Source organism: Vicia villosa, linkage group LG3, assembly GCF_029867415.1.
Source record: "Vicia villosa cultivar HV-30 ecotype Madison, WI linkage group LG3, Vvil1.0, whole genome shotgun sequence".
In the NCBI taxonomy this organism is placed as follows: domain Eukaryota; kingdom Viridiplantae; phylum Streptophyta; class Magnoliopsida; order Fabales; family Fabaceae; genus Vicia; species Vicia villosa.
The window spans coordinates 6,082,244-6,107,898 of NC_081182.1; the positions used below are offsets into that span (position 1 = coordinate 6,082,244).

At 29.8% G+C, this 25,655-nt stretch overlaps 1 long non-coding RNA gene across 1 annotated transcript; it reads right to left on the minus strand.

The window, feature by feature from the left end:
• Positions 1-15,170: 15,170 nt before the first annotated feature.
• LOC131654804 (uncharacterized) lies at positions 15,171-16,473 on the minus strand. Its single transcript, XR_009299575.1, has 3 exons — positions 16,123-16,473; positions 15,841-15,991; positions 15,171-15,372 (listed from the first exon to the last, which is right to left on the minus strand). It is a non-coding gene; the product is annotated as an uncharacterized LOC131654804 (long non-coding RNA).
• Positions 16,474-25,655: the final 9,182 nt, after the last annotated feature.

Consider the following 25,655-nt stretch of genomic DNA (forward strand, 5'->3'; position numbering starts at 1 on the left):
ATGAAATATTGATTTTTTGGATTAATATTCTTTTTCCTCATTTATGTTATTTTCGGGTTCATTTTGATCCTTTAAATTTAAAAAGGTTTCTATTAGTCTCTTAATTCTTCAAAGTATATTATGTTAATTCTTTTTGTCTAACTAGCGATGAATTTATCAATCAGATTCTAAAAAAATTTTCGTTGCTAATTAGATTAAAAGTACTAACTTTGTATGTTTTGAAGAGTTAAGGGAATAATATAAATTTTCTAAATAAGGGAATAATATAAATTTTTTAAAATTAGAAGATCAAAATGAACTCTAAAGTTAACAAACAAGACCGGAAAAAATATTAAACTTATTTTTTATTCCAGTTACACCATCAAATGTATATATATAACATAAATCACTCTAAGCCTATACATTGAGACACTTCTCTTATGTTCATTTTATTTGAAATAAAATACGTACTAGTAAATTGAGAGTCATATCTGAAATTAAGTTTGCAAGTTTAAATAACTATAGTTTGTAAGCTTTTGTTTATATGTATATACTATCATGCACTCAGTCATTATGTTAATGCAACATTTTAATTAACAAATTAGTATAATTACACGCTTTTATCAATTGTTATTTTTTTATTATTTTTATAAAAAAATTATTCCATGACGCCAATCTTTAAACTACTACTTTTCATATTCTTTAACTTTTACTTTTTAACTACAATCATCCACTCACTCACAAGTTTTAATTAATAAATTGATTTAGTCACACTTTTTATCAATTACTATTGTCCTATTATTGTTTTAAAAGATTTTCTTTCCATCCCACCAATCTTTGATGTACTTATTTGTTATACTTTTTTTACTATAAAAATACATATTTTCTGATATTGTATTTATACAAAAGAATTAATTAATTAATTTTAAACTTACAATTTTAAATTTAGATTACTCAACAAAATAATTGTTATTTTTTCTTTTATATTTTTTTCATTAAGAATAATCAATATAACTGAAATTTATTGTAAAATTCATTTGTTAAAGTAAAAATTAATGAATATAAACATAAAAAAAATAAGAAAGTTATAACCTCATCAAAAATAAATTTAGTATTATTTTTAGGAGTGATACAAATTTATTTTAAGAAATTAGATAGTAAGATTAATTTTATCCATATTATCATAATCAATATAAAAAACAATTTAAATAATCATTATTCTAATTTAAAGTTATATAACTACTAAGATAAAATAAATATAATTATTAAGATAAAATAAATATTTTACTAATATCAAACCTATAATTACAAAAATTATATAAATTAAGGTATTACTAAGATAAAATAAGTACAAAAATATACAAAATTAAAATATAATTATTAACATCTAAACTTATATGTAATCACAAAAATAGAATAAATATTTAAATGGCTTACAAATTACTATAATATAATTAATATTTTTGTTCCTAACAGAAACACCTAGAAGAACATATTACAAAAATATATATTTTTGCTACTGAAACTATTAAGAGTTGAAATCTGAATGACATAGGGTTCGAAGGCTGGACAGATTCACTATGTCTAATTCCTGGTTGGAAAAGTATTAACTTTACTCTAATAGTCATTTATTAAAGTATGCTTCTGATGTTTTGATGAAGATTGACCCAATTGAATCTATTCCCTTCGAACCTACACCTCTAATAGTCATATTTTTCTATGTTTTGATGAATATTTACACAACAGGCACAAAAACTAAAACAACACCAATAACCTCAAATTTGAAAATATATGGATGATTAAGGAGGACAACAAGCAAGTTGTTAAAGCCTAAAGGAGAGAATGACACTTTCTATAAGAAGGATGAAGATATCCAAATGGTTTTCAATGCTTATTTTCAATATATATACAATCAGTTCACAATTTAAACATCAGTTCTAGCACACAAACATCAGTTCACATCAGCCAACATGCATCAAACAGAATCTATCCCTAACAATATCTTCATCACAACAAAATCTAACCCTAATAAACACAACAGTTATAACAATACGGGTAAAAATGAAACCCTACTGTATTAGCACAGGTAATCGACTGCAACGGAAGCTTCTCTTGGTTCAACGGAATCAAAACTGTAAAACAAAATATATATTAGGTTAAGTGCAAAACAAAATATTATAACTGAGATGAGGAGAAACGGAGAAGCAGAGAAGAGAAACGGAATTCGATGGGTTAGTTGAGAAATCAAGGTATGTTTGTTCTTCAATTTGAAATTTGACGGTAAAGGAATGTATGAAGGTGTGATGAGAGGAAAAAAAATTGAAGGTTTCTGGGCCGAAAAAGGATGAAGGGATTAAGAGAGTTGGGGTTTCGGTGAAATCTTGAAGAAGATTTGCAAAATGGTGAAGGGGTAAAGATGGTTTATGGGTAGATGAAGGATAAACAGATGAATGAGGTTAGTGTTTTGGCCAAAATTTGAAAAAATTATATGAGGGTTTGAATGTTTCTGGGTAATTCGTATAAGGGTTTATGGGTAGATGAAGGATGAACAGATGAATGATGAAGAGGTTTTTCTGGGTAATTCGTATGAGGGTTTGAATGTTTCTGGGTGGATGGTTGAGGTTAGGGTTTAAAACCTATCACATATGAGAGTTTAAGAATACTAACCTATAAAGATGATTAGAGGAAAGTTGAGTTAGGGTTTGGAATTGGTGGTGTGGAGTTTTTGTTGCGTTAGGGTTTTTGAGAGGAACAAATGATTGAGAGAGCATGAGAGGAAGAAGAAAGGTTAGAGAAAAAATGTTGTAGTGACATGAGGGAAAATAAGGCCGCAGTTTTTCTTTACGCCTTAAAATATATACATTTACTTAACCATGGCAATCGAGGTAAAGGCCACAATTTCACACTCCGGATTCAACTTTTAAAACATACTTCTATGATTTGAAAACCATGGCAAAAGCATGTATGTGGCCACAGTTTCTGAGTTGTGGAAATATTTAGCGTGTCCGTAGGCCAAAAATATTATGGTGACATGAGGGAAAATAAGCTTAAAAATTATTTGTTTAACTATATCCAGCTCTTAATTCTAAATCAGAATATTTCAAAGGCTTATTACCTTCCAACATGTTCTATGTTCAGCTCATGTTAAATCAAGGGTTAATAGTAGTTTACCTCCTGTAATATGAGCGTGTTTTGGTTTACCCCCACTGTTGCCAAAGGCAGGTTTTGGCAACGATTTTTTGAAAAAATCATTGCCTAAAGGTAGGGAGGGGAAAAGAAAAATTCGCTAACATTACAGGGGGTGAATTACTATTAACCCTTAAATCTTACTTCAAACACATTTTCAGGACGTAAAGTGTTTGAATATAACCTTAGACAACATATATATGATCAACTTTTAGACAAAAAACTATAAAACCATTAATTTTATAATTTATACATTAAAGTTGACATAAAGGAAAAAAGAAAAACGTGCATACCTCATTAAAAAAGCTTCACAATATTGTTTTTCATATATATAATGCCAAAATCATCAAACTATTTTCTACATAGTAACTCAAAATTACGATGTCAAAATCACCAAACTATTGTTTTTGGATCAATACTGCATCCATTAAAAATGATGTTATTTCTCTCATGCCAAATTTCGTAGATAGTTTTTGCAAGTGCCAATTTCACCAACTTCCAATGCACGTCTTTCTTCTCTATTACTTTGATAAGCCAATCTATCTCTTGGTCCCATTGCATTGGTGTATGCTGCACCTTCAGACACCCGAGGATTTCAGTCCAGATTTTTCGAGTGTGCCTACAATCAAACAGCAAGTGTTGCAAATCTTCTTCCTTCATGCAACCTCTCTTTTGTTGGTAGTCTTTTCACCAATGTCATCCATAGTGTAAAACAAGCCTTAGGCCTCGCAAAATTATCAAACAAGATACGTTTCCATCTCATTTGATCACTATTACCACATATGGCCTTATACATACTACCAGTTTTATACTTTACTACTTTAACAACTTCCGACCAGTAAGGTTTGGTTTTTAAGATGTCCTTGTGCTTGATGATCTTCTTCAAAATCCATCAACTGGAGTTGGTAACCTTCCAGTCCAAGATGGCATAACCTTTGAAGTAAAAGGTGTCAAATCATAGAATCCATAGGTGATCTACTTTCATATGAATATTCAATAACAGTTTTCCCAAGGTCGCTTGATTTCATTGTTGCAAGCTCACTATATTTAGCCCTCCAGCAACTTTTGATTTGCATATTATTTCCCAAGCTATCGGTGCCCTTCTACTGCACTCAGAGCCATTCTATAGAAAGCTACGGAAAATAGCATCAATGTGCAGTGATAGCAAATAGTACACTCTTTATTAGCTGACATTTACCTGCATATCTAAGAAGGCGGGCAGACCAATGCTTGACACGAGCAGTGACTTTTTCAATGAGGGTTGGCATTGGGTAATGGTTATTTTCTGTTAGCCAAGGGGACACCTAAGTATTTAAAAGGGAGATCCCCTTCCTTAAAACCAGTTTCAAACATAATCTCTTGCTTCACATTATGGCGGACACCCCCTAAATATAACTTACATTTGACAGGGTGAGATTTTAAGCCCGTGACTTGTGAAAAATCCTTGAAAACTTTCATCATAATGCTAACAGACAATGTATCTCCTCTTGTGAACATGATCAAGTCATCAGCAAAACTAATATTGATTATACAGAGCTTCTCACAATGGGGGTGAAAGTTGAAGTTGAGATTCAGCTGCAGTTTAGTCAGACTTCTGTGTAAGTACTCCATAATCAAAACAAAAAACAGTGGAGAGATTGGATCTCCCTGCCTGAGACCTCTCTTCGCTTTAAGTAATTCAGTGATCTAGCAAATTATTGAATATCTGTAGGAGACTGTGCAGACATAATCCATAAACCAAGCAATGAATTTACTAGGGAAATTCATTTACTTCATAATAGTTTTCAAAGTTGTCCATTCTACCGTATCGTACGCCTTTTGGATGTCCATTTGAATGGCACACCTAGGTGATATATGCTTGCGGTTATAACCTCTAAAAAGCTCATATGCCATAAGGATGTTATCATGAATAACTCCGCCTGAAATAAAAGCTTACTGGCTCGAGTCTATTACCTCATTAACAACTTTGCTCAATCTAGTAGTAAGAAACTTTAATTGACAGTTATTCATAGGAAAAATATATTTTAGTTATATTTGAAAGAAATATAAAATATTGAGTTGTATAAAATATTAAAAATAGTTGGAAGCTAAATATAGAATTGTATAAAATATAGAATTATATAAAATATTTATTATTATCTTTAATAATGGTATCTGAATATTATATTATTACTAATTTCTATAAAAAATAGTTTAGAAATTTATAATATTCAATTATAATTAGAGTTATAAAGGTAGTAAAATGATTTTATGAATGTTAATTGTGATATAGATTATAAAGATTAATAAAAAATTATTTGACAGTTTTTTTAATGAATTTTTTAGTTACATATTGAATTGTAATATATATATATATATATATATATATATATATATATATATATATATATATATATATATATATATATATATATATATATATATATAAATTGAAATGAGTTATTTAAATAATATGATAACATAAATTCAATCGTATTAAATAGTTATACAAAAATTGGTCTGTGAAATGGAAAAAGAAAAAAAATAAAATTTTGATATTTGAAAATAAGAGTTTTGTGTTTTAAATAAGGATAACTATTAATTAAAATAAAATAGGTATTTTGCTGGTAATGACCCTTGAAAAAAAGAAATTTTAACATTTGAAAAATAAGAATTATGTTTCTCAAATAAAGACAATTGTGAATTAAAATAAAATAGGTATTTTGCTGATAGTGTCCCGTAAAAATAAGAAAAATTTTGACATTTGAAAATAAGAATTTTGTGTATCAAATAAAGACCATTTTAATTAGAATAAAATAGGTATTTTGTTGATAGTGCCCGGTGAGAAAAAGAGAAATTTTGACATTTAAAATTAAAAAATTTGTGTCTCAAATAAAAGCAATTGTTAATTAAAATAAAATAGGTATTTAGTTGATAGTGATCGGTAACAAAAAAAAAATGTTGACATTTGTAAATAAGAATTTTGTGTCTCAAATAACGATATTTGTCAATTAAAATAAAATAAGTATTTTGTTGATAATGGTCTGTGAGGAAAAAAAAATTTGACATTTCGGAATAAGAATTTTTTATTTCTAATAATGAAAATGATTAATTACAATAAAATAGGGATTAATTTGATGGTGATCCGTGAGTTGAAAAGTTATTTTTGTATATGGCTATTTAGTATTATCTAATTTCATCATAAAATAAATTTTTTTATTTTATTAAAGTTTAATATATATTAATTAATATATTTAATTAATAAATAAATAGAATTAATTAAATTTGTTGTAAGTGGATCTGGTCTCGTGAAAGGGTGATATGGACATGACAGGCTGTCATGGTTCCCAATTAAGTGAGATCATGTGGCTTTATATTATTTATTTATTTATTTACTAAATATTAAAGGATGAAAAATAAAAAATAAAAAATTCAGATTAAGTTTTTATTCATCTTCATCCTTTACGTATACGCAACTAATGTTCCAAGTTTCCTTCATCTATTCCCTAATTATATTCACCGATGATAGGAAGCTCCAGTTCAGGTATCAAATGCAGTGGAAGAAAAGCTCCAATTTGTGGGCACGAACTTCCAGTGAGAATATTTGTTTCGAAATCAAGCTCAAACCTAGGAAGAAGATATTGGAAGTTCAAATATTGGGGGGTTTGTTCAAATTTCTTCATATCCCTTATTCATATCTCCTTTTGTCATGTATAGTATTATTTTTTCAGATTTACTTTTTTTTTAATCTTCATATGTTTCATTTATTTTCCAGAATGATGATGATTGTAATCTATTTCACTGGGACGATAAACTTGATACTGGAAAACATGATGAACAAATGTATGCTGGAGGTTGAACTGAAAGTGTAAACTTGATGGAGATTATGAGGAAATATGGAGTTGAGTTTGGCAAGAATTTCGTGCATGAGTTTGGGAAAACAATGAACAAGAAGACGATTGAGAAACTAAAAATGAAGTCTGCAAATGATCAGAAGTCCATTAATGCACTGACTTACCTTCTAATTGCATCTTGTATTTGTTTTGCTTTAATGTTTAGTACTAGGTAGAATGTGTTGTGCACATGTAGGATCCATTGTTATGAGGTAAAAGATTCGTGTTATACCCATGTAGTGGCATCCTTTGTAATATCTGAATATGAATGCAATGAGATACATGTGTTTGGTTAAATTTGTTTGAACTACATTACTGACTATTTTAGGACCTATAACATGTTTATGCATCACACATAAACATTGGACCTGTAATTGGACATGTTAAACATATAACTGGACCTGTAATAAGTGACCTATAATTGGACCTGTTATTGACCTGTGTTTGGACCTGTTATAAACATTGGTTTGATAAGTAACCCATAATTGGACTGTTATGCTTTGTAATTGGACTATTAAGCTTGTTATAAACACTGGACAACATAAACATTGATAAACATTGGCCTGTTATAAACATTTGACATCATAAACAATGATAAGTGATTTCATTGAAGTTAACAAAATACACATCGGATAGCATAAACATTGGCTTGTTAAACAAAATACCATGACTTGTTCTACAAATACATGCAAGGTACAAAAATTCAAATTACAATACAGTAAAAGTACCATACACTCAATACATTCAAGGCACCATACATTCAAAATACACTATCTGCATTAATATAAAAACATGTCATTGTCTTCATTTATTCTTAGAGGCCACTTGCTTTTTATTTTTTGGAGAGATGGTTGTAGGTGTTGGATTCAATATCTATGATGCCTGAGTTGCTTGATATTCGGCTTTTACTTAGGTCACCATTGCTTCAATTGCTGCATCAATTTCACCCTCAAAATAGTCAACTGTAGGGCCATCCTCTTACACATTTGCATGGTCATCCTCTTGCACATTTGCAAGAACTTTCCTTGGTTCCTTTCTCTAAAACATCAAAGCTTATACATAAGCAAATGAAATAATGAGCAAGTTGTGAAAGATAAAACATAATCAAACAATATACACACCTTTCTCTTTAGAGTAGCAGAGTTTTGTTCTTTACTCTGACATTTTCTTGAGTTATAACCAATACTATCACACTTAGTACACCAGTAACTAACACCAGGCCTTCTCATCCTTGATCCATTTTCATCATGTTCTCTAATCCTGAGTTTTCTTGGTCTACCTTGACCTTTCTTAAATGAAGGTGGAAGCATATCCTCAACATCAACATTAGGCCACATATCCATTCCATTAGTGGGACTCATACTATATGAATAACACTTAACATATGTTTACCTACTATAAAAAAACATTCACAATTATCTCTGGATCCAATTTCTGATAAATCATGGCAGCTATGGCATGTCTACATGGAATGCCCACAAGTTCCGAAAAGCAGCATATACATTTTTTTTACTAAGATCAACAAAGAGTCGATGACCATCAAATATGTGGTTAACCTGCCAAATCATGTTTTGACACCATGTAGGAATCCACTGACCACTCATTACCACCTCCTTGTCTAATCATTTTCTAGGCATAGGCATTATCTTATGTTTCCATTTGTCTAACTTGGTTAAACTAACAAGCATCCTATTCATGGGATAATTTCTAATTCATTCACACATAGTGATAACTGGTTCATCTCTAGCCTGCAATATGGTATTATTTAAAGACTCGCTAAGGTTATTCATCAGAACATCACATTTTGGATAATGACTAAAAGCATGCTTACACCATAGTTTGGTTAGAACACCAATTAGTCATTCCCAAGCCTTTTTATCAAGTTGCCTTAACTCAGACATCTTTTTCTCCCAAGCTTGAAGGTATGTTGCTTTTGCTGCTCCCATCATTAGATCTCAAGTGCTAAAACCCCACATTTACTCCTACACTCAACCCTAACCCTATTACTTTCATTTTTCACAAACCTAATATCGCTATCATTTAAAACAAAACCATTCTCTTATAGCATCCTTAAATTCAACAAGAGAGTTAAACTCCATACCTAGTTTGAAATCATAGTCTTTGTTGAGCAAATCCCCTCTAAACTTCTCATATTTGGGCGTCCTTTCATTGTCACTAACACTTGGATCAGAGCTACCCAACTCTTCACTTTCATAATCTCCATCTTGCTCTACAACCTTTGATGAGCTAGGTTTTCCACCAATGACTTTGAAGGAACGCGGAACCTGAGTTTATTGGGAAACCTTACAGTTGATGCATCCTTGTTAGCTCTTAACTGGTACCTTAAATTCTTACCTCTAATTTTAACCCTACGACCTTCATCGGGTCCATCTACCCCCACAACCATAAAACCTTCGTTGTCATCATTCACTCTTTCTTCCCCGCTATCCCCAAATCCTATCCCTACACCGTATTCATCTTCAACATCATCACTCTCTTCAGCAACATCAACAATATTTGGATTAAGTGTCCGCTTTGAGTTGTCTCCAACCATGTGCTCAAGCCAAATATGCCCATCAACATTGTGCAAAATAGAATGATTGGCAATATCCGTAACGTGAATATCTTCGGTCAGGTGGAAGAATCCTTTATTAATGCCTTCTATTTTCCTCCACATTTGGATTTCACTGCAGTCGTAATCACACTCGAGTACTAAGATCATAATTTCCTAATACGACCATGTGTCTGAATCTTGGCCACTAACAATAGTTTCACTTCTTCCTCTGTAAAAAATAAAGCTATCACGCACAAACTCACCACCATGGTGAAAGATTAAGTTGAACGGTGTCATTCCTACAGATGGAAAAAATGGCATGCATATGTTAAGTATCGGTGACGAAACTTCGAGATTTAGTGAGAACAAAACCCAAACGTACATGAGAAAGCGTCACGGTTGGCCAAAGGAGGCTTCGTAACCTTGGAGGAAACGATGAAGAAAACAAGATTTCTAATTTAGGTGTTCAGGGGGTGAACGAAGTGATTTGATGAAAATTTTGGTTGATCTTACATTATTTTAATTTGTTAAAATATATTTTAATCTGCTATAAAGGCACGTAATCTCACTTAATTGTGAACCTTGCCAACATGTCATGTCCACATCACCATTTCATGAGATTAGATCCACTTAAGGACCAACACAAGGGAATCTTCAAATTATAGAGATGAAATTTATGTTTTTTTTTACAGAGTTATTTTTGGGATTCGCCTCAAATGGCTGGAGGAAAAATGGTTATTAACCCTAATTTTTATAACAGTGATAACGGGATATTATATTATATTATTATTTTTATTATTATTATTTTTATTATTATTATTTATATTATTATTATTTATATTATTATTATTAATAGTTATAGTTAAATATTATATTATTATTTTTATATTTATTATTATTATTTGTTTAATAAAATTCAACATCCTATCCCACCACTTTTATTTCATATTTTTATTTTCTTTTATGTTTTTGTGATTATATATTAATAAAAATTGTCGATTGAAATTAAATTAAAATAATTAAGATTAAATATTTTATTTTAATTTTTTTCTAATTTAATAATTTATTTTTATTTTTTAATTTTATATTCTTAATTTAATTTTTTTATATTCTAAATAGAAAAATTAGAGAGAGAAAATGATGAATTTTGGTGAAAATAAAAAATTGATTTTCTATAAAATATTTGACTCCAAATAATTAAGGTGGGATAAAAATATAAACAATCACAACAACCAATAAAATTTTACAAAGTATTAGAAGTGATCTCACTCATTTCTCATTCAACATGTTAATGTTTTCAACATAAATTACTAATTCATGGCACTTTCGACACCCCGTTCAACCATCCATTACAATCATTCATCTATTTGAAAAATATTTTCAACACCCATTAGTGGTCTAAGTAGATTATGTCGTCTCTCATCACTTAACTACTACTCCTATGTTTGTATTTATGGTTAATTGGCTTTTGTCAAATCTAGTCTGAACAATAGCTTGACAAATATTAATTTGACATTGTTGAAGTTCATGAACTCGAACAGCTAATACCTACTTTGAGACACAACTGTAATTTGAAAAACAATGCTATCTACTAATTGCCTACATTTAATAGTTAGTCCACTAAAAATATCAGTGCTGAATTGTGTAATGTTTGTATTTTCATTCTTATTATTTAGCTTTAGAAATGGGTCCTTAATCTATATAATCTTGACTTATATATTTTTGTGGAGTGTTTGCCTTTTCTCTAACCAATTTAAAATGCTTGTCTACAAGAATTTGCTACTCACAATAATGAAGTAGCCATGTGGCTACCTATTTTTATTTTATTTGTTTCGAATAAGTTAGATTATCTTTTATATTTGGTGTTATTATATTTGGTTCACATATTTTTGTAAGTAATTTATATATATATATATATATATATATATATATATATATATATATATATATATATATATATATATATATATATATATATATATATATATATAATTTTTTATATATTATTTATACTAGTAGGAAACCCGTGCTATCGCACGGGTCTGGTCGAAGTTTCACATTACGTGTATTCAAATATCACTTGTAAAGTTCTTTTATATAAATCAATCATACATATTTAACCAAAATGCAAACAAATTTTAGTCAATGTTAATCCCAAAAACATAATAGTAAAATCAATCATACATATTTAAGCAAAATGCAAACAAATTTTAGTCAATGTTAATCCCAAAAACAAAATAGTTAACAATGAAAGAGCTAATAATACATCAAATTTTTTTAGCTCTTTAAGTAAAAACAATAAACATATGAATTAATATTACACGTATCAATTACTAAATTATTAAATATGACATCATATTTTAAGTTAGATAACATTAATATATTTATAACTTATAATCATTTATCAAAATTTAATTCATGTGTTTGGAATATCAAACATAATATAGCTTATTTTGCCGTTCATAAATATTCACGTAATTTCAATTATATACTAATAATATGTATCAACTTTTAAGCATTGATTCATATTTATAATAAATCGTACAATTATTTTTATAACTTCAATTTTATAAAACAGTAACAAAAGAAATAGTTAAAAGGTAGACATTAAAATGATCAGTCAATAACTGATATCTCATAGAAACATTCACATCTACCCGTCAATTATTTTTATAACTTCAAATTTATAAAACAATAGCAAAAGAAATAGTTAAAAGATAGACATTAAAATGATCCGTCAATAACTGATATCTCATAGATACGTTCACATCTACCCGTCAATTCAGATGAGTTAAGAAACCCTAGTTGAATTCAAATGAGTTAATTTTAAAAATTTATTAAACCTATTTGAGATATTAGCCCATTTTTCCAAACGTAAAATGTATGACAGCTCCCGTCAAATGCTTAAGAAATTAAACATAGTTAGAGAATAAAATTTATTAAACCTATTTGAGATATTAGCTCATTTTTTCAAACCTAAAATATATGACATCTCCCGTCAAATATTAAAAGTTTCTACGTTTAATGTATATTTAAAATATTTAAAAATTAAACAAATAATAAAAATATGAATATGTTAATAGAGTAATTAGATTTTGAATATGTAAAATTATAAAAGAAGAAATAGAAATTTAAAACATATGTATGGTAAATAATATATATTTATTCTCATATATTTAAAATAACCACATTAAGTAGTCTCCATTGGATAGTGTAATAAATATAAAATCTCAAATTTAAAATGCTTTGTAACTTATTCTCGTTTATAAAAACAATCGTAGATTATTCAATTTATAAAATTGACTATATTAATAAATTTTTATCTTTTATCATAATTTCTTATGATTACCATTTGTCATTAAATTTTCATGACTACCCATTAACATATTTTTAACATGATTACAATTATGAAGTTAATTTGAAAAAATTCTGAGAAGTTTTATTTCATAAGTTTACAAAAATTACAAAATCTCAATTGATTTTGTTTTGTTTTATTAAACTTTCTATAAAAGTCTAAATAATTTCAAAATATATTTTATCTCAAATAAGAATCTAAATAATTACAAAATAATTTTTATTCTTATATTTTTATAATGAAAAACTAAATATTTAACGTTGGAATAAAAAAAGGTATAAGTTGTAGTAAAAAGTTATAAATTTTATCTCTATTAATTTTGATTTGTTTTTATTAACCTTTTTCTAATAATCTAAATAATTACAAAATATATTTTATTTCAAGTTAGAAATTTTAATTTTAATAAAAAAATTAAATAAAAAAACAAATTAGTAGTATAAGCAAATTACATAACTTTAAAAAAATTCAGATCTAAGAATAACTAAAATCAATTAAAATATTGTATAATAATTTGAAATTTAGTTTTTATACAACTTAATACATATTTATTAATTTCTTATAGAAATTCAAAAATTTAGGTATAAATTTACTAATATACCGAACTTTTAATTGTATTATAAATAATAATTTCATTCAATAATAATAATTTCAAAATTATTTGTTTTATTTATTAATAAAAATTTCAAAATAAAACATATTATAATTAAATAAAAATATATAATTGGTTTAATAAGAAAATTAAAATTTATAATAATTGATTAGATTTAATAAATTGAATGATAGGATTTTTTTAAATATATTTTATTTAGTTAGATTATTAAGAAATTAAAAAAAACATTGGTATTAAATCAAAATGACAATTTGGTTATTATTAATTTGATTTTATAAGCAGATTTGTAAAATGATATAAATAAAATTTCAATTACATCAATCACAAGTAATTTATTTTATTTATTATCCCTTACTTTAAATTGGATCAACAATATAATTTATAAAAATAGTATAAAACTTTTATTTACAGATTTTAAATAAATAGTTTTCAAACATATAAATAAAAAAAGTGATGCTATTTATAACGAAAATAAACCTCACGAATGGATCACGAATAAACATAACCATTGGATTGTCTACCTTGTATTGAAACAATGTATTGATAAAAGTAAAAAGTCCCAATTCACCATATATACCTATAGCTTGTCGTAATCGTGAGCAAGCTGTTTCGCTACAAATATCATTATCCAAATGAAAATTGAAAACCTAAAAATAAAAATTGACCATAATTAATGAATTTAATTATTTTCAAAAGTATTGATTGACAATAAAAATTGACCTATAATAAAATCATAAGTATTGATTAATAATAAATTGTTTTCAATTTTTCGTTTTTAGGTTAAAATCATTAAAAAGTTTCTCGTTTTAAATTTTGAATTATGTGATGCATGTATGATAAAGTTTTTCTTTATATTGAAATTTAAAAAAAAAAACCGTGACTTAAATATGTGATATTAAGTCTGACCTTTAACAAATATTTCATGTTTAATAGTAATAATTATAGTTTTGTCAAAATTGTCTCAAATTAACTATTATGAGAGAGAAGAAGTATATTGAAAGGATTAAAAATTAAGGGTATTATAGACAAAAGAAAAACTATAGCTTAAAAAGAACCGCAGACAGTATCACACTATTTGACATGGAATGACACTATAAAGTTACAATTTTAACTCTTTTACATATTTAAGTGATATCTTTTATATAATACACTTCTACATGTCAATTTGTAAAGTATCTTCAAGAATTGTTTGGAATGATATCAAGCACTACAGACTCATTCTGCTTCAACACTAACTCTGCATCTTCCTTTCCAAAATTTCTCTAAAACCGTCCATTGAGAGAATTTCCAAGGCAGCTGTAGCAGAAAAAAATTATTTATTTATTTAAATATGATTCTCTACTCTATATAATTTTTAAGCATGTGTAGATATTAAATAACCAAGATAATTGTAATTAGAAATAAAAGATCATAAAAATACCATTAATTTGGATCTCGGTTCCTTTTTTCCATTTTAAAAGGTGAAAAAATAATTGTAATTAGAAATACAACATCATAGAAATATCATTAATTTGGATCTTGGTTCTTTTTTTCATTTTAAAAGGTGAAAAAGATAATTGTAATTAGAAATAAAATATCATAGTTTTTAAAAGGTGAAAAAAAATTTGGATCTGGTTCAAATGCAGAGTATCAAATATATCTCTGTACAAATAGAAAAAAACATGATAAAATATCACATATCTCCTTCAATTTTCTTATCAAGAGTTGAAATAGCACAAACCTTTTGAAATGCTACTTCACCAATCAAATTCAAGTAGCTCCCACAACATACTTGGCTTCCACACAAACAAAGGGATGCTTCATACTCCTCCTTGCTCTACAATAAGATGACTATATAGAATATGTTTTCATTAGACAAATATATTGTAGATACTTTTTTTATTGCTTGAATAGATAGGAATCAACAGACTGGACAAACCTCAATATAAAAATTAAAAATGGTAAAAGAAAAAGGTTATGCCCCAGATCTAATCCTCATCCACCAATCAATAAATATATTAGAGCAATTACCAAGGACAACAATGGGTAAAACATAAAAAGTAATGAGATTTCTAGTCAAATTTGAAAAAACATAGTGGAAAAATTGACCAAATCTTTCCTCAAGCATCACTTATGAAATAAGAAGTATTTTCTCATTTTCAAATCCAGATAGAAGCAACTAAAGTATTAAAAACCAAAATTATTTCCTGAAAAATGAATCAAACAAAATGAACATACGTATATGTTTAAGCATCTATAAAATAAAATCAACAATCAGAGTGATCCTATAGACCAAATGAATTACCTTTAAGCACGACATTTCTACCAACAACAACACCAGCATGATTTTCACCATATACTACAGTAGCAGCAAGATTAGGCGGGCGCGAAGTCGAAATCGTCGTTCATCTGACCTTTTATAAATTCATGCCAAACCATTTCAACAAAACTTGAAACTAATATAAAAAAGAGTAAACAAAAACAATATCAGAGAAATCAGGAAAAAAAATATCATAGAATTCCTTAGGTAATGCAAATAAAAAGCAGAAAAAAATCAAACCGAAAGTAGAAAATGAAAATTACTAACCTGCAAAGATCATCGAGGAGTTCTTGAGGTGGAAGAACGATTTTTTATGAAGAACCTGGAGAACGATGATGATTAGCCATGGATTATGACTTCATAAAGCTTCAAACCCTAAATTAAATATTCAACCGTGCGATATTTGGGGCGGATGAATTTAGATATGTGTTTTGCTTTCAGATCCATTGTTTAGGGTGAAATTAAATAGTGAAAGGGTTTTCTAACTTTTACTCATGGTCTTGGTTGAGCTTCTCGTGCATTGAACATAGGGAAAGAGAACTTTCATTTGAAAAATGTAAAACCACTTTATGATGGCTTTTTAATTTCGGCTGCATAAATGTATCGTTTTAATTGCCAATCTTTCAATTAATAATGGAATAAAAAAAATATAAAATGCAACAAATTATTGGGTGCTGCCACATCACCCGTAATAAATGCCAAATGCATGATATTGAGTTATTTTACAAAAAGTCTTTTTTATCCATGGAATAAGAAAAGTTTTAGTGTTTTTATCAGAGGGCTTTAAATGGTATTTCCAAGTACTTTTGCTTTTATATATTAATAATAGATAATAGATTTTTGAATGATGACTATCTCTATTTCAAAATGAGTGATATTTTGGATACAAAATCCTTATTAAATGGTGTTTTATTTTAATGAAATATTAATTTTTTATTCCAGCTGCACCTCTAAATATAGATACAACATAAATTATTTTAAGTTCTATACATATGAATAAATTAATAGAATACCTAGGTATATGTAAATATGAAATGAGTAATTTAACTATGTAATGAGTGATTATTATATAAATTCTATTATATTAAAATAATTATATATATAAAAAGTTAGTCTGTATAAATGATGTATTATTTTATTTTATGTTGATGATTATTTAGTCAAATATAGTTATAGTTTAAAATTTTATATGGACAAAGAATGTGAAATTCAACAAGAGCAACAACATGTGATTGGAGTTGCACCGGGTGCTAGCCTAATGTTCTATTCTCCTCAGTCCTCACTACCAAACTGATCCTTTGGTGGCTGCTGACACACCTTCTGTGGTTGTTCCTACCCCAACAAAACCTCCAGTGGTGTTCTCTAATTTCATCCATCAATTGACATACCTGCTAGCATAACATTTCCACCAACAACAACCCCTATAAGATTTCCACCATTTACTACAACAGCAGCAAGATTTCGGCCCTCAACTACAATATCAACAACCCTAAAATCCAAAAGCAACATCATTTCCACCATCAATTCTTTTATAATATGTCTTAAAATCACGGGTGAAAAAAGAGAATAAACAGAGACATATTTTAGTAATGACAATTTTAGATTTGTTTGTGAATCTGTTTTAATAGATCATACCTTAAATCCGTTAATAACTTATTAGTTATAAATATGAATTTTTACTAATTTGTTAAAAGGAAGTTGTATACAGTAGAAATTCTATTGAAAAAACAAAGGATAAAATTTTTAGAGTGTGTTTGGATGGAGCATTCTAATGAAGGAATTAATTTTTTAAGGGAATTGAAAATGATTGACCAAAATCCATTGTTTGGATGAAAAGTATGGAGAATTGTTAAAATGATGTAAATTTGTAAAGTATTTTATTCAAGTTAAATTTAAGGAATTTCAAATGGCACAAAAAAGTAAAGAATTTAAAATTGCTCCATAACTTGATTGTTAAATTGTTTATTATTAATTTTTCTAAATTTACAAAATAGTCCCTAATAATATTTCATCCAAACAAAAGAATTTAAAACTGAATGATTTTCAATTGAATCATTTGAAATGTTTAGAATTTTAAATTCCTTAAAAATTCTTAATTATCTCATCCAAACACACTCTTAGAGTTATATTTTAGGGATTTGATAGCATTTTGAGGTGATTTCATATGACTTGAAAAATACTTTTAAAATCTTGAATTGGATTGATTCACCCATTTTAATTTATTCTCTTTCAACTAAAATATTATCTTTAAAATACTATTAATTCAATATAATAATTAAACTGATTAACTAATTAAAATGTAATATTATTACTTAATATTAATCACTAACTTATGTATAATATTATAGAGTCATCACATTAAGAGTCTCTTTAGTTTAACGGAGGAGAGAGGATGAAATTTAATAGAGGGGAAGGGAGGGGAGAAAATTTAACTAAATAATGTTTGGTTCAAAGAATGGAAGGGGAGATGAGAGATTTTTAACAACATGTATGTTTGGTTCACAAGGGGAGGGGGATTTTAAAATCAAATCATCTTTTTATCCTTATAAATATTGTTATTTGTACTTATAATTCTAAATAACAATATTGAATAAATTTCATCAAATTAAAACTTGTTCATTCATAAACCATATTATAATAGTAAACAACAACGCACATTAGTTGAATTATAGATCTTCAACGCAAATCAAACTATTATCTGATCTTGATGATTCATCCAACCCAATAAAAAATTTTATAATTAAAAGTAAATAAAATAATGTTAGAATGTTAAAAAAATTGGACAAATAATATTAGACTTAAAACCTTTATTTATAACATAAACATATTATATTTGCATATTGGTATTATTATTTATAGTATAATAAGAAAATCTTATTACTATTATATATTATAAATAAGAACTGGTATAAGTATTTTATTATTATTAAAAAAACAATAAAATATCAAAAAGAGAAGTTCAATAAAATAAAAAGGAAAAAATTCACTTGAAAGCAACAAAGCACAAATAACAACCATACAATAGAAGAAAAGTGAAACGTGAAATAACACAGAGAAAAAACCTAATCTTTAATAATTCAATAAGTACAATCTTGAAATAAGAAAAATAATTGAGGATAAAATAGAAAAAAAATTAATGAATCTTCCCTCCCTTCCAAATTTTTTCAATTTGGAGGGGACCAAAAGTGAGTCTACGAGGAATTTTGTTCCCCCTTATCCCCTTATAAAAAATGAACAAAACACATATATTTATAAATATCCCCTCCCCTTCCCTCCATCCACTCCCAACCAAACGGACCCTTAAACAAATGCACATATAAAAAAATTAATCAAATAAAATAATATGTACAGATAATTATTTATAAAAATAATTAATTAAAAAATATTATAACTAGAATTAATTACAATATAGTTACAAATAATTATAGTTAAAATTGAATTGGCAGAAGACGTATAACTAGAGGCCTCAAGTGATGTTGCGTAAAATTTAATCGCGTCTCCCTCCAAAAGCAAATTATGAAAGCGATGATTTTATTGTGGCCGGTATTAATGGTGGCATTTTTCAGTTAAGTTAAAAATATATAGAGTTCTATCCAATTTTGATAAGACTGTGGATGGGGTGTGGATGATGATTTAGAACCTTAGGCTATGTTTGGGAGTTTGGAGGGGAGGGGATGAGAAGGCTTCCAAAAACAAAATTTTAAAAAAATATAAGAAAATATTTGACATTTTTTTTAAAAATGATTTTGTTTAGAATGATAAAAGAGTCACTATCATTACTAAATTTTTAATTTTCAGAATACTATAACAACCTAAAAGATATTTGGAATATTAATGTAAGCCCTTCAAAACCCTCCTTCAATACAATTTTTGAGTTCCCCTATTTTATGGGGTTTTTGGTGTTATGAATAAACTCAAACCCTCCAAACCCCTCCTACCCAAAATCTTTTTATCTTTTTCACTCAATTCTTCCTATTTTCCAAAACCCTCCCCTCCCTTCCCCTCCAAACTCCCAAACATAGCCTTAATGTTTCAAAGAGTGATTGCAAGCCCATACGAATTAGATCTAAGCCCAAGTGGATGCAAGACTTTGTTATATTTTTTTATTGGAGAAATTCTCCATGCACCCATATGTTTTCTCACAGACCTCCGGTGAAAACTCCATAGTACCTCTATATTTTGGATATGCATCTCTGAAGATATATTTTTTTTAAAGAAAAAGTGACTTCGCATATGCACATCCGAAGTCACATATTTTTTGGTAAAAAAGGTGCGTTTGGATATGCATCTCCGAAGTGACTTTTTTTTTGGAATAAGGTGTCTTCGCATATGCATCTCTGAAGTCACATATTTTTAGAAAAAAGGTGAATTCGGATGTGCATATCTGAAATTATGTTTGGGACAGAATTCATAACAACAAAACAACAAAGCATAGATTTATCATAAATAATTGAAATTACATAAATAGTTTAACAGAAATTTAAAGTTACATATTGTTATAAACGGGTAGTTGAGAATAGCACAACATTTTGGTAACATCTTCTGCTAATCTTTGAAGTTTTGCATCCAACTCGATCGAACCCTTCAAAGAATATTGTTGAAAAGTTTTCCACATAACCTTTAAATCGTCGTCATTCTTGAGCTCAAAATATCTTAAAATATGAAAAGGGTGCCTTCGGATATGCATGTCCGAAGGACATTTTGGGGTTTTCATGAGTGTTTTTCACCCTATATGGGTGCAATGAGAAATTCCCTTTTTGTTGTGATATTTTGTTATTATTTCAAGTGGGCTAGACCCATTAGTACAATCCAATAGGATTGTTGCTTGTATTTAAAGGACTAATGTCTTAATAAAATGGCAGAGAATTGTTCAAATTTATTAGTTTTTTTATTAGTTTTTTTTGTTTTATGTTTATTCAATGGTAAACCCTAGATTTGGTAGTAGCTGTTAAACCTATCTTCTATCATTGGTGCTTTCATCTTGAATTCATACCCCTCGCCCCAAACCTACCCAATCTTTTCTTCAAGAAATTGTGGAACAAGTTGTCCAAACCTCTCACATTCACCTAGATAATGTCATTAACCAAACTCAACAATAAATAGATGAAAGGTTTGACAAAGTTCATACAGATCTGGAGCATACTCAACAACACCTTGGACAGATCAACAAAAAAATGGATAGTGATAAACAGATTTCTAATTCTCGCTATGAATCTATCATATCCAATCTTAACAAGTTGCTTGCACAAAAGGTATAACTCAACAACTAGTTCTTCAGGTATAACTCAACAACCCTCATCTACATTTATGATTACAGACCTTGTTTCTCATGTGATTTCCCCTACCCACACACGCGTTAAGACATTCAACAGCCTTTTCTCACAGAACCCCATACCCTACTCTCACATTTGTGTTGATACATATTGCTGCACAACTCTCACCACCTTTCCCATCCTACCCACCTTTCCTAATAGCTTTTACACTCACCCAAAACTATAATATTCTTTTTTCCCACTAGATTCCCTACATACAAATCTCTCAAATTCCTACATTACCCCCTTTCCGTACCCTTAAATTAGAACTTGCTATGTTTGATGGTTCAAATCCATTAGAGTGGTTATTTCAAGCAGAATATTTTTTTTTTAATTTTTACCAATCCCCCCTCCCCCCCGAAAATAGATTGTCCATGATGTCCTTTTATATGAAAGACAAAGCATTATGTTGGTTTAAATTGATGCATCAAAATCAAAACAATGGTTAGATTGGTCCTTTTTTACTAGAGCTTTGGATTCACACTTTGGTCCTTCCACATATTCTAATCACTAAGCGAAATTGTTTAAGTTAAAACAAATTCGATTAGTTGTGGAATATCAAGCAACATTTGAAAAATTGGGTAATTAAGTTGTTGGTTTGTCTCATGAGGCTATTCTCAATTTTTTTATTTCAGGCATGGCACCAGATATTCAGAACAAAATAATCATTCATAAACCAATTTCTATTTCTCAAGTTATTGGGCTTGCAAAACTAATTGAATCCAAACTTCGTGATGCAAAACCTAAAGTTCACAAACCCTATTCCAACCCTTTTTAACCGCCCAACCCCTCCATCACACAATCCCCTACACGCTACACCAACCCATAGAAAATCATCTACATTCCAACCCTTAAAAATTCCCATAAGACGCCTATCTAATACCCAAATGCAGGAGTGTCGCGCACAAGGTTTGTGCTTTAATTGTGATGAAAAATTTCTACCATACCACAAATTCTCTACAGGAAAATATCTTTTGTTACTAGTTGATGATGGGGAACCATCCACACAAGAACCACCAAAAAACAGTGATGTGAACACTTTAACACTTGAACCTGATGACACCTATTTCCAACTCTCCCCACAAGCTGTCAACGACCATTTTCCCCTAAAACATTTAAATTCCAAGGCTCTATTCAAGAACTCACAATTATCGTTTTAATTGACACGGGCAGCACTCATAACATTCTAAAGCCTCGTATTGCCCAACATCTCAAAATCCCATCTAACCCAATTCCCAACTTTTATGTTAAGGTTGGTAATGGTTCGAAATTGTTATGCTCATGTCTATGCCTTCAAGTCCCAATCACCTTACAAAAAAACCTATTTTTTATTCCATTCCATTTACTTCCTATTAAAGGAGTTGATGTAGTCCTTTGTATGGAATGGTTAAGAACCCTTAGACCTCTCATTGCTGACTTTTCAATCCCGGAAATTTCATTCACCTACAAAAATAATGACATTACTATCACGGGTGACCCCAAATCCCCTCCCTCCCCCTCTCTATACAACCAATTTTGTCACCTTTCCCATAAAGACTCTATCGCTTCTATCCACCTCCTATTTTACCAATCTTCACCAGATCTTATTTCTAGCCAACCTCAACCTACCACAAATTCCTTTAAGTCACTACCCATCTCCCTTCCCAAACAAATTTCCACTATTATCAAGTCCTATATCACTATTTTTAAGCAGCCACAAGCCTCCCCCCCCCCCAAACGACCACATGATCACCATATTCCCATTTCCCCAAACATTGCCCATGATAACGCCAAACCGTACAATTACCCCCCACTCATAAAAAGAGGCAATGACCATAATTATTCAAGACATGCTTAATGAAGGTATCATCAAACCTAGTAACAACCCCTACTCTTCCCTTGTGCTATTAGTCCAAAAAAAAAGATGGTACATGTCATTTTTGCATTGACTATCGAGCCCTCAATGCAGTCACTATTCGTGACCGTTTACCCATACCAATCATAGATTAACTTAGTTTGGCATCTATTTTTATAAGATTGATCTTCAATCAGGCTACCACCAAATCCGGGTAACTTCGTAAGATACTCACAGAACAGTATTCAGAACATTTGACGGGCACTATGATTTTTGGTTATGCCCTTCGGTCTGACTAATGTTCCTAGTTCCTTTCAAGAAGCGATGAATGATTTGCTTCACCCTTATCTACAAAGATTTGTTTTAGTATTTGTCGATGACATTTTAATATACAGTTTATGCATTATTGATCATGCTTATCATTTACGCTTGATTTTAGAGTTGCTTTTAACTAATGAATTCTATGCCAAATTATCCAAATGTGTCTTTGTTGTTTCTAGTGTTGATTACCTAGGTCATATTATCTCCAATAGGCGACAAACAGATGAGGAAGTCTTTTTTCTTTCCATCTCTTCTCCAGTTCCTGTTCTACTGACACAATTAAAGACATATTACAAACTAGATCCAGAAGGTAAAACCCTAATGGACATAGTTTGAACTGACACCTCAATGCAAGTAGTATACCAAATTAAAGATGAGCTTTTATACTATCCGAATCACATTTACCTACATGCTGCCCAAGAACTCCAAAAAATTTCCCTTACAGAGAATCATTCAACACCAAATTGAGGTCACTCCATCTTCAACCAACCTTGGCTCGGATATCTTCTTCCTTCTTCTAGCCTGGAATTTACACAGACGCCAAGGAGTTTGTTAAAACTTGCATAATTTGTCAACACAAAAAATACACGCCTAAAAAGAAACATGGACTATTGCAACCATTAAATATACCAAAACTAGTGTGGGATGAATTAAGAATGGATTTTATTACTCACTTACCGAATTTCTTTGGCCACATTGTTATTTGGGTTGTTTGTGATAAGCTGACAAAGTTCTCTCATTTAATCATTCTCTCATTAGCAAAAAAATATGCTAATGATCTGGCCCTTCGTTTTTCTGTCAAAAGTTGTCGTTTACATGGTATTCCATCCTCTATTGTCTCAGATTGTGACCCACTTTCCCTTAACACCTTCTAGAAATAGTTGTTTCGCACACAAGGAACAACATTGAAGTATAGTTTTTCCAATCATCTTGAAACAGAGGGGCAAACAGAGGTCGTTAATCATTGCATGGAAATGTATTTGCAATGCTTTACAAATGACAACCCAAAAAGGTGGTTTAGATACTTACACTTAGTAGAGTTTTGGCACAATACTACTCATCATCCGTCTATCAACATGTCCCCCATCGAAGCACTTTATGGACGACCTCCTCTTTCTTTTCCCAAATACATCCATGGATCTATCAATGTTTATGTTTTAGATGTGTCCCTGCAACAGAGAGATGAAATCATGTAAACAGTTAAACTCAACCTTAAAAGAAGCAGAAAACAAATGGAAACTCATAGTAATCAAAAGAGAGTCGAGTGTACCTTTTGAGAGGGAGATCTGGTTTTGCTTCGCCTCTAGTCATATTGTCAAATGTCAGTGCACCACCGTGTATCTCATAAACTATCCAAATGTTACTTCGGCCCCTTCACGATTCAACAGAAGATCAGAAAAGTGGCATATCAATCGAATCTTCTTCTTCTTCTAAGATACATCTAATGATTCACGTCTCTCAACTTCGCACTTATTATGGTACCGACCCCACCGCACATTTCACTCTGATTCCACCTGAGTTCGAAGGCTCCGACGATGCCACTTAGGACCTAGCAATTCCACTGATATCAACCCCACATGCATCACCTTAAAAGCACCCTTGTTCATGGTGAAGAAAATATCACATGTTCAGAAGTTATGATAGAAGGTGAAGTTTTGAATGACTTAGAACGAAAAGAGAGAAAGCAGAAAACTCAAATGTTGTAACATGGAGATAGAACTCAAATGTTGGATGAGTTCACGTTTCAAACTGATAAGTCCAACTCTTATGCTCTTAGAAAAAGTACCACACTTAATGACTTAGTGAGTTCCAAGGTTCACCTTCCACTTTAATATGGACCGATGGATGCCTTGGATTCCCTGCCCATTAAATCCAAACCATTGGAAATTCTGCATGTTGAAACCCTTTCCTCACGTGATGGTACAACTCCCGATATCCAACATTTTTCTCAGCCGAACACGCCTTCCCTTGTGAAGTCCCGAAGTGACTACTCACTCCTTCCAGTTGGAAAACATGCACCTCCCTGCAGTGTAAAGTATACATGTTTCCCTACTCATCCAATTGTGTCCAACCTCAACTGGGCCACTTCTGTTCCCACCGGTTCCTCTTCAAATGGGCTGCAACTTTCTAACCTACCAAATCACTTCTTAAACCCAACCTTGAAGATAAGGGTGTTTTTGGACCGGGTAGCAATGATATCAAACCCGTACGAATTAGACCCAAGCCCAAGTGGATGCAAAACTTTATTACAGAATAATATGCTTTTATTTTCTGTTGTTATGATATTGTTATTACTTCAAGTGGGCTAGGCACATTAGTACAATCCAATAGGA